The sequence below is a fragment of the Corapipo altera genome, unplaced genomic scaffold, assembly GCF_003945725.1.
Source record: "Corapipo altera isolate COAL_440 unplaced genomic scaffold, ASM394572v1 63, whole genome shotgun sequence".
Taxonomy (NCBI): Eukaryota; Metazoa; Chordata; class Aves; order Passeriformes; family Pipridae; genus Corapipo; species Corapipo altera.
The window spans coordinates 832169-841256 of record NW_020884928.1 but is presented as its reverse complement, the minus strand read 5'-3'; positions in this window follow the sequence as shown (position 1 = coordinate 841256).

Sequence of the window (9088 nt, the reverse complement as noted above, 5' to 3'; positions counted from 1 at the left end):
TGGACTGCAGAGGGTAGTACCATGCCCAGAGACAGGGAGCCAAACAATCACAAGATCTAGTTGCACCTTCAACTACCTCCTAGTCAGTGAAAGAAAGTTATGTGAGAGTGACCAGACTGGAAGTGAGTTTTCTGCTCCTTGTGCTTATTTCCTCAGCAAAGACACATTAGCTGACAAGCTGTGAGGCATTTCTAGTACTTTTGTCATGACTTATTATCATAGCTGCTTTCTGCAGGATATTACCAGCCTCACAGGCCACTTAACATTTATAGCAGCTATCACCAAAATGAGTGCAATATGTCTTCAATCTCTTAATCTCCTCCAGAATGGATGGGATGCAGAGAGCAGGGAAGGAGAGGGTGTTTCTCCTGGAGACCCTCATCACCTGCGGCAATTTAGCCTGTGCTAAAACTAATCATACAGGCTGTATCATTTAAAAGGAATACTCCCAGGTAGAAAGGTAAACACATGCTTCAGAGTAAGGCTGGCTTAGGGGGTGAATAAATATCGCTGATACTCAGGGCCATTTAATGCAAAAATGTTAGTTGTGGTACAGAGGGCTTAGATTTGACAGGATAAAAAAGACCAGCTGGCATTTCTAGATCCCACAGCCAAGTTGATAACAGGTATTTTACTCTGTTATTATCCATGGATTATCATCTAGTGACATTAAATTGCTAATAATAATGCTAACCAGTGGCACAGGGTTCAGCAGGAGGGCATCCCAGAGACTACAGCAGGACTTGTGCTGAGTGGGGCAGTTAACATGACACATATGGGCACAGGTGGAAAGTCTTCAGGAAGGCAAAACATTTTTCTTTCCTTTTGGAAATTGCTTTCTCTGAAAACACTGCTTTGCCTTAAAGCCAAAAAATTTACTTCATGTTGCTAGGAGGATGTGCTGAATGAACAGGATACAATATTAATACTGAGAAAGCTCAGTGTCACTGCTCCCTGGTCTTGCCTTCACAGTCATGGAACAAAGCAATCCAATGAAAGAAGTTAAATCTCAATATTTCCATAAGGAACTTGTGTTCTGAAATAGATTTGCTTTTTGGTGCCCAAAATTAGACATCACAGATAATTTTTTAGAAATTGTTGATCAAATTCCAGCTCTGAACATAAAGGCTCCTGGCAGTTCAGCCTTGGTGAGTATGCACAGCTCTATCCATATTTAGGTATCTGAATATTTAGGTATCTGAACCCTGGCCATGATCTCCAAGCTGACTTCATGAAAGAACACAGAGCTGCTGTAGCTCAGCTCATTCTTGCTATTTTCATGACCTTTTGTGCTCCATAGGTATATTTATGATGACTGAAGGAAAACGGCCTTGTTTTATGGGAATCGAGGGAAGGAAATAGCATTTCTTGAATATGTTTTTGGTTTTGTTTTTTATTTTAAGTCTGAATAGAGCACTGAAGCTTTTGGCCTCCACAAGTTCAATGAAATGCTTAAATACTGAAACATTTTCACTCTTGGCTCATTAGTTGGGGCTTTCAGCATTGTGTTTCAAAAGAAGCTATTTATGGGTTATCAAAAAACTGGGCTGGGAGAAAGGAATTTGAAGAATGTCCTTGAAGCTTAGCAGAACAGGAACAACAAAAACTTGTGCCAACCCTTAGTGCCTCTCCAGCCAGGCTACCTGCTGCCACAGTGGGATCCTCCCCACGATGACGTGGGGACACAGTTCAGGAATGGAATCACTATATCCCTTTAAAGATAGCTCAGGTGCTGTTCTTGAAGGGGAAAGGAGGTTTTAGTTGGGATGGATTCTATATAGGACTCAAATGAACAGTATAAGGTGTACCACAGGAGAAAAAAAAGCCTTATCTAAACAGAGCCCTGACATTATTTCTTCATCCTGGGACAATATGTAGTTCTATTTAAAGCATGTTAATGAAATATTTTATGAATCTCTTTTAAACACAGCATATTTTGTAGATGGCAACAAGAAGAAATAATAGAAAACTTGTTTCTCACCATGAACATGAGCAAGGAGCAGAAGGAAGGCTGCCTCAGCCACAGTGCAGGCTCATATGCCTCATCCTGACCCTCTTCTGGCGCCTGCTCTCTTCCCCCATCAAGGCAATTTCATCAGGGAGACTCAGAAGATTTTGTCCTATCATCATGGACAGGAGAGCAAGGATACTCTGCCATTTGAGAGCTGGCTGCATGGACTCCTTGCAGAGCTCTGTTAGCAAATCTCAGGGAAGTGTCAAGCCTGCCTGGGGGTTGTCAGTGTCCTGCAGGGCCGCAGGACAAGTCCAACAAACCACTTTCCCTGCCTGCTGATACACCGGGGAAACATTGAGAAAGAGGAAATGCATCTATTGAAAGGGCAGTACCAGCCCACAAACTGGCATTCAGACAGGACATGCATAGAGTGCATCTCAGTTAGAAAGCTTCTACCCCCCAGACACTGAGGTTTAGCATTAAGCTCTCCAAGCTATTCACAGAGCAAACGCTTTGTTATTTTGCCAAAGAAAAGTGGCTGGCATCTGGAGGGGATGACACAGTCTGGGCTATGGTTCAGCAGGGGATGGGACTTAGTAACCTGACTGGCTGCTATAGGTCTCTGTTCTTCTCTACCTTCAAGAACCTCTCTCTGCTCCCCCAGTAAATCGGCATTTCTAAACTTGCTTTTCCTCAAGCGAGGTGTAAATCCCACACTATATTACAAGTAGAAGCATCATCCTCATCAAAACCAAGTAAATTAGGTTCTTACTTCAGCACAGCAAACCAAACTCTGACTTAGACAGTTGGTATTCGTGTTATCTTGGTGTTTTGTGGCTCAGGGGGAAACAGCTACTGTATTAAGCCACTTCTATTGAATCCAGTGTCTCATGCTTTAAAGATGCTCAGCAGTGCCTCAGGGGTGCACTTCCCACCTCAAAATCCTCTGTGTCCTGGATAATCACTGGTGGACAGCCAGGAAAAGCAGTAGCTGATGGTAGAAATCACCTTTCAAACCCCTGAAGTCTTGCTGTAAAGCTGAGGAGATAACAGAGGACTGTGTCAGGAGCTCTACTTATGCCATAATTCATCTGCTAAAGAATAAAACCAGAAAATCTTTCCCCAGTCTCCTGCCCAGCCAAAGCCTGATGCCGCGGAAGAACTGTAAATCCAGCACCTGAATTTTGAGTTTGTTTTACCAGCAATGGCATTCTTTCCTGTCTGAGCAGGATGTGATGAACTAGAAAAAGAATTTGAACTCCAACTGGCTTCCCATGAGCCAGGGAGATCATAGAATCATAGCATGGCTTGTCTTGGAAGGGACCCCATGGATCATCTAGTTCTAACCCCCCTGCTGTGGGCAGGGACACCTTCCAGTAGGCCAAGTTCTGCAGAGCTTCATCCAACCTGGCTTTGAACACTTCCAGGGATGGGGCACCCACAACTTCTCTGGGCAACCTGTTCTAGTGCCTCACAAACCTTACAGTCAAGAATTTCTTCCTAATATCTAATCTAAATCTACTCTCTTTCAGTTTGAAACCATTGTCCTGTCACTACATGCCCTTGAAAAAAGTCTGTCTCCATCTTTCTTGTAGACTTCCTTTAGGTACTGGAGGGTCACAATTAGGTCACCCTGAAGCCTTCTCTTCTCCAGGCTGAACAAACCCAAATCTCTCAGCCTTTCCTTGGAGGAGAGATGCTCTATCCCTCTAATCATCTTTGTGGCCTTCTCTGGACTCGCTCCAACAAGTCAATGTCCTCCTGTGCTGGGGACCCCAGAGCTGGATGCAGCACTGCAGGTGGGGTTCCTCAACTTCTGGCCACACTGCTTTTGATGCAGAGACATGTCTGGGAAATCCTACAAAACTGAGGAAACAGGCAGGCTGTTACTTTAAGTGCATAAAAAGATCACTGTCTGAAAGAACAGATCTGACACTATAAGGATGACATTTGCTGTATGACATTACATGAATTTTAAGGTAATTAAGTGTGAGGTCTTTGCTTGGCTTTTACACTTCTACAGCACAGTGAGGTATTTAAAAATGTGTAGATGTGGCACTTAAGGACATGGTTTAGTCGTGAGTTTGGCAGTGTTAGGGTTTAATGGTTGGGTTAATGATCTTAAAGGACTTTTCCAACCTAAATGATTCCATGATTCTATGCTTGCTCAGGTTGTTCCTGTTGGACAGGAGGGGCATTGCCAGGGTCTCCACTCTGTACTCACAGCTGACAACATTCATAAGCATTTCCCAGATTTTCTGCCTTAAACTAACCTGAATTTATCACCTGACAAACTCGGCAGTGAAGTCTAGTTTTTATCTGTCACAGAGCAGATGGCAGTGGAAATGAAGGTTCATTACTTTCTCTCCAGGACCGTGGTGCTCTCTATTTCCCCCACTGGTCACCGACCAACAGACTGGTTGCTCTGTCTTCATAGCTGACAAGGGCTGTTGCAGACACCATCTCATCACTGATTTGATCATATTGAGATGAGGGAGGATGTGGTTTTGAAACCTTGAACACCCTTCACTCTCTGCTCTGCTGTGCGGTGGCTGCTGTGCAATGTGGGCTCTTCAGTTGTCTCCTGGATGAAATGATCTCATTAGGTGATTTCAAAGAGCTGGATGGAGCAGAGCCACCTGCTTTCTCAGAAGGAGAGTGTCATCAGTTTTCCTGGAATTGATAAAGCACATGTGAAAGGGAAGACTGCATCACCTGAAAACTTTAATTTAAAGACATAGCTCCAAGATTTCTTAGTTTGGAGAGCAGTTAAACAGACCATCCCTTTACCTCCTTTCCTTCTCCCTCCAGCCCTTTACCAGGGATTTTTTTTTTTGTCTCTATTATACTTCTAACCATGTTTACTAGTCATCAATATTTTTATTCTAGTACAATAAGCCAATATGGATGCACAGTATAAATCCCCATGGGGAAACCCCACTTCTGGAATAACAGGGTATTTTTGATTTTTAGTTCACAGTGATAAAATTAAGAAAAAATACCTTGATCCTGGAATAAGACCATGCCTAGAGGAGTATTACCAGCATGGCTGTAATGGTTTGCAGTGCCAGATCAGCACTTGCTGGTGCAGCTCTTCCACCAAAAAGAGCTGCTACATGATTAGAACTGCTGCTCCTGAGAGTCCAGGAAGGCAAATTCCTGTGCCTGCCTGTGGAGTGGCATGGGTGCAGCATCTGAGAAGAGCAGACTGGGCATCCACATTCCTGTCTGTCCATGTACTGCACAGAAGCACCATTTCTGAGAACAGATGGAGGCTTGGGACTGGATTGCCTCCGGTAAGAAAGACGATAGCTTTGATGCAGATTTTTCTAATGGCAGTATCTACTGCCTCCAAAAGCAGGGTAATGTTAGCAGCTCATTTCATACAGATCATAACCTAGCTGTCTAATCTGCCTTGAAATGGTGGCCTGCCCAGTTTTGTGTTTCAGTACCATTCCCCAACCCTCCTTCTGTCCTGTTTAACAAGCAGTATTAGCGCTGTAACTGAAGCTACCAGTTGTGGGGTGTCTTGTTATCTTTTTAATAAACACCATGGACTATTTACTCAGCTTACAACTGACATTTTTCCATCACAATCCTTTTAAATATAACCTATATTCTGGAAAGCCAGGCTGGCTTTCTGCTGTGTGTGCACATCAGTAGATGAAAGGTAGAAGGCAGCATTCAGTTTTCCAGATGATGCAAAGGGCAGACAGATTCTGCTGCTCTCCTCTTTTGCTACTGCCTTTGTGGGGTTGGCAGATCAAATTTTTTTGATAGGAGATGTAGCTGGGTAAAGCAGGAGAGAGCATGAGAGTGCAGAATGAAAGTGCCATTCCATGAGGATTTTTATCTTAATAGAATGTTTAAAATCACAGTTGGTTTAATCCTTTATATTGCTTTCTCTCAAAAGCTGAAGAGTTGCTACATAGGTTATGGAAAACACACTCTCACAAGATGTGTTTCTAAGACATTCTCAGAGCTATTAGAGAAAAATACCCTTTTCTCACAGCATCACAAGTTTAGTCTGCTGTCTTCTCCTGTAATCTTGAGAATGATTACTATTTAATTATTGATATTTACAACATGGCAGTGCTTAAATGTGGCTTCCGTTCTGCAGGTAATCTTTATATGCCTACATTCAGTTAGGAAAATATTTGTATTATGATGAGTCACAGGAACTGATTTAAAATGCTACATGTAAACATCTGCATGACCGCTATCTGCAGCCTGAAATTCTTGGCGTAAGCAGCGGGCGCTGACTGAAGTCTGCAGGGTTTAATCCGGCTGTTGTTTCCCTTTGCTGACACGCGGGGAACGGTGTGCGTGCTCCTGTCTCTGCTTGTTCCGCAGTGACTGTTCCTGGATCAGTGCAGTGGTAGAGCCGAGGCCCCTCGGTAGCGCGCCTGCAGCTGTGCCATCCTGCTTCCTTCACTCGATGCTTGTTACACAAACCCTCTTTGCTTTTGTGCCTTTAGATTTCGGCATCGCTTCCCTGAAGGATTTGCTTGCAGAAAGCTCTCTACAGCGACAGGAAAAGCACTGCTTTCCTCCTGACAGGCATCCCCAGCCCCAGCCTTTGCTGCTGGGATTTCTCCAGATGCTCAAATCTCCTCTATTATTTACATCAGCGGCAGAGCTGGGGAACAGCAGCAGAGAGGGGTTAAAAAGTGCGGCTGTGTTGCTGTATGGAGCACACCTTTGGGGAAACATCAGAGACAGTAGCTCAGATCCTGTCTTTCTTCATTATCAGGCTGCAGGCAGCAGGACCTGGGGTGAGGATGCTTTTGCCTTCCCTTTTGCCAAAAGCATGCTGGCTCCGGCTGCTGACAGCCGACATTCCTCCAGTCGAGCCCTGCCCATCCAACCGGATGGTAGGTTTAACTTTTAGCAAAAATGTGACCAAGGCACCCATTAAAACATTCTCACGTTAGGACTCAGCAGGCTGGGTGGTCTCTCTAGCAGGCAGGTTAGTCATGCCAGGGTTTTACACTGGTGGATGGATGGGGATCCGTTCTCTGAAAGTGCCAGGGGTACCAGTGCACGGTGGTTCACTCTCTTGTAGAAGTGGGCTTTCATGCAGAGCCTGGTGACCTCTGCCAATCTACTGCTCTGGGGACTGGCTGACAAGGATTTATTGATTCACCTAGGGCCACCAGCTTTCTCAGCTGAGCACCACTCTCAGGGAAATGATATTTTCCTCAATCAGACTTGACTAATTGTACAACTTTGAAAATGGCACTTCCAAAAAAGAGGGGCCTGCTGAGTGAGTTATTAGTCATCCTTATCTAGGAGGGAAGTGATGGCTGCTGTAACAGCTTATCTCTGCAGCACCATGTTCTCTGGAGAGGGGTCTGCAGGGATGTCAGGTGTGGGGAGTGGCCAGCCACCTTCCTTCAAGGAGAACAGAGGGCAGAACAATTTATTTCTAGAGGGCTACCTCTGCACTCTGCAAATCATGGCTTTGTTTTTAAAGCTGTTTATTTTTAACAGGTTGTAACTAATAACCCTCCCTGTATGTTTTCTACTGATGTCTGACACAGATGGTTTTTTGGAGATTTTTTGGAAATAGATGAAGCTCAGTGTTTCCCCTGATGGATGACCCCGCTCTGTGTCTGAGAGAGCTTTGTAGCAGACTTTGAATGTCTGGCTGGGGATATTCTCGCTCTGCAAAAGTGTGATCCTCTCTGTTTGCAGGCACGACAGAGCCCACGACATTTTGAAGAATGCCATGGTTGAATTCACTTTGGTATGCCCTCTGATATCCTTCTTCTCAGGTTTTAATATGATTTCTCACATACCTTCCAAACTTGACTGTGTTGTGGCTCCTTTTGTGTGGTTATGAGGAAGTCTCCATAGAGCATACTGAACATGTCATGTGTTACACAGTCCATTGCTGGGAAATGGCTAGGGCAGTACCAAACCGGTCTTGTCCTAAATGGAAATATGAAAACCTGAAAACATCACTATGTCTTCTCTTTTTAATCCTCATATTTCTTGAGGAAGAAGAAAACAGCCTTGCTCCAAAGCTGTCTTAGCTTATACCCCCTTGTTCTCTCCCTCTCACTGCAGCCCCAAGAACCCCTCGAGAACACTGCCCACCACCGGCATTCAGCATAACTGGTAGATGCCTTCAATCAAAGTTTTGGGTTTTGTCTGTGGTTCAGAGGTTCATTCATTGGCATTTCCTGTCAATTAGCAAAATACTTGTTCTCCAGAAAACTGGTAGTGATCTGCCTGTCCTAAGTAACTGAATTGCTGCCAAACTGTCTATCCTGCTCCTCCTTTGCATAATGCACTCAGATACAGTGCCTGTGGAATACAGCAGCATTGTCTAGGAAACGACATTTGGCTTTCGCCTTGACAGGGGTTTGACAGTACCTCACCACCTTTCCCATTATTTTCCCATTACAAGTTTTGCCCGTAATGAGGCTGAGAATAGAGACTGCTTTGCTCTTATCACAGAGATTGTCACAAATATATTGTCCCCAGCTTCTTGGAAGGACCCATCAGCACCCAGTTTACTGATTAGACCCTGGGACTCTAATCAGCAAATTCCTCTGGTGCAGCAGGAAGATGTGTCTCTGGCTTCTGCAGGTTGAAGAGCTGATCTGTTGTGTTCATTAGCTGTGCTATCCACACAGGCATTAATGGCTCAGGTTTTACTCCTTATCTGTGACCTTCAGTCCTGTTTGTTAGGACACTTGTGTGATGAAAGAGTGCACCTCCCAGGTTGCTGGCATGGTTTATTCTTCATGAGACATGTATTTGCATACCAAATACATAGTTTTACTTGCAAAAATAAAAATAATTTTAAATTTAGTATCTGTCTTGTTTTTAAAACATTCCAAGCAAACTGTATCAAAGAGTACCCATGATTTCTGTTTCAGAAATTTTCTGTTTTCTTCTTCCATCAGCAGAATTGACCTCATCTGGGCACAGAGAGGGGATGATGTCATTGTCAGGGGCTGAGATTAACACAAGGTTCCTAAGACTGTTAAACTGTATGTTCATTTTCCACTGAAAGAAAACCAGAAAAAAAGCATTAAAACATTTTAGAAATCAGATTATCTAATCCAATCCCATCAAGCCCCTCATTACGAGAAAGACATTGAGATGCTGGAGCATGTCCAG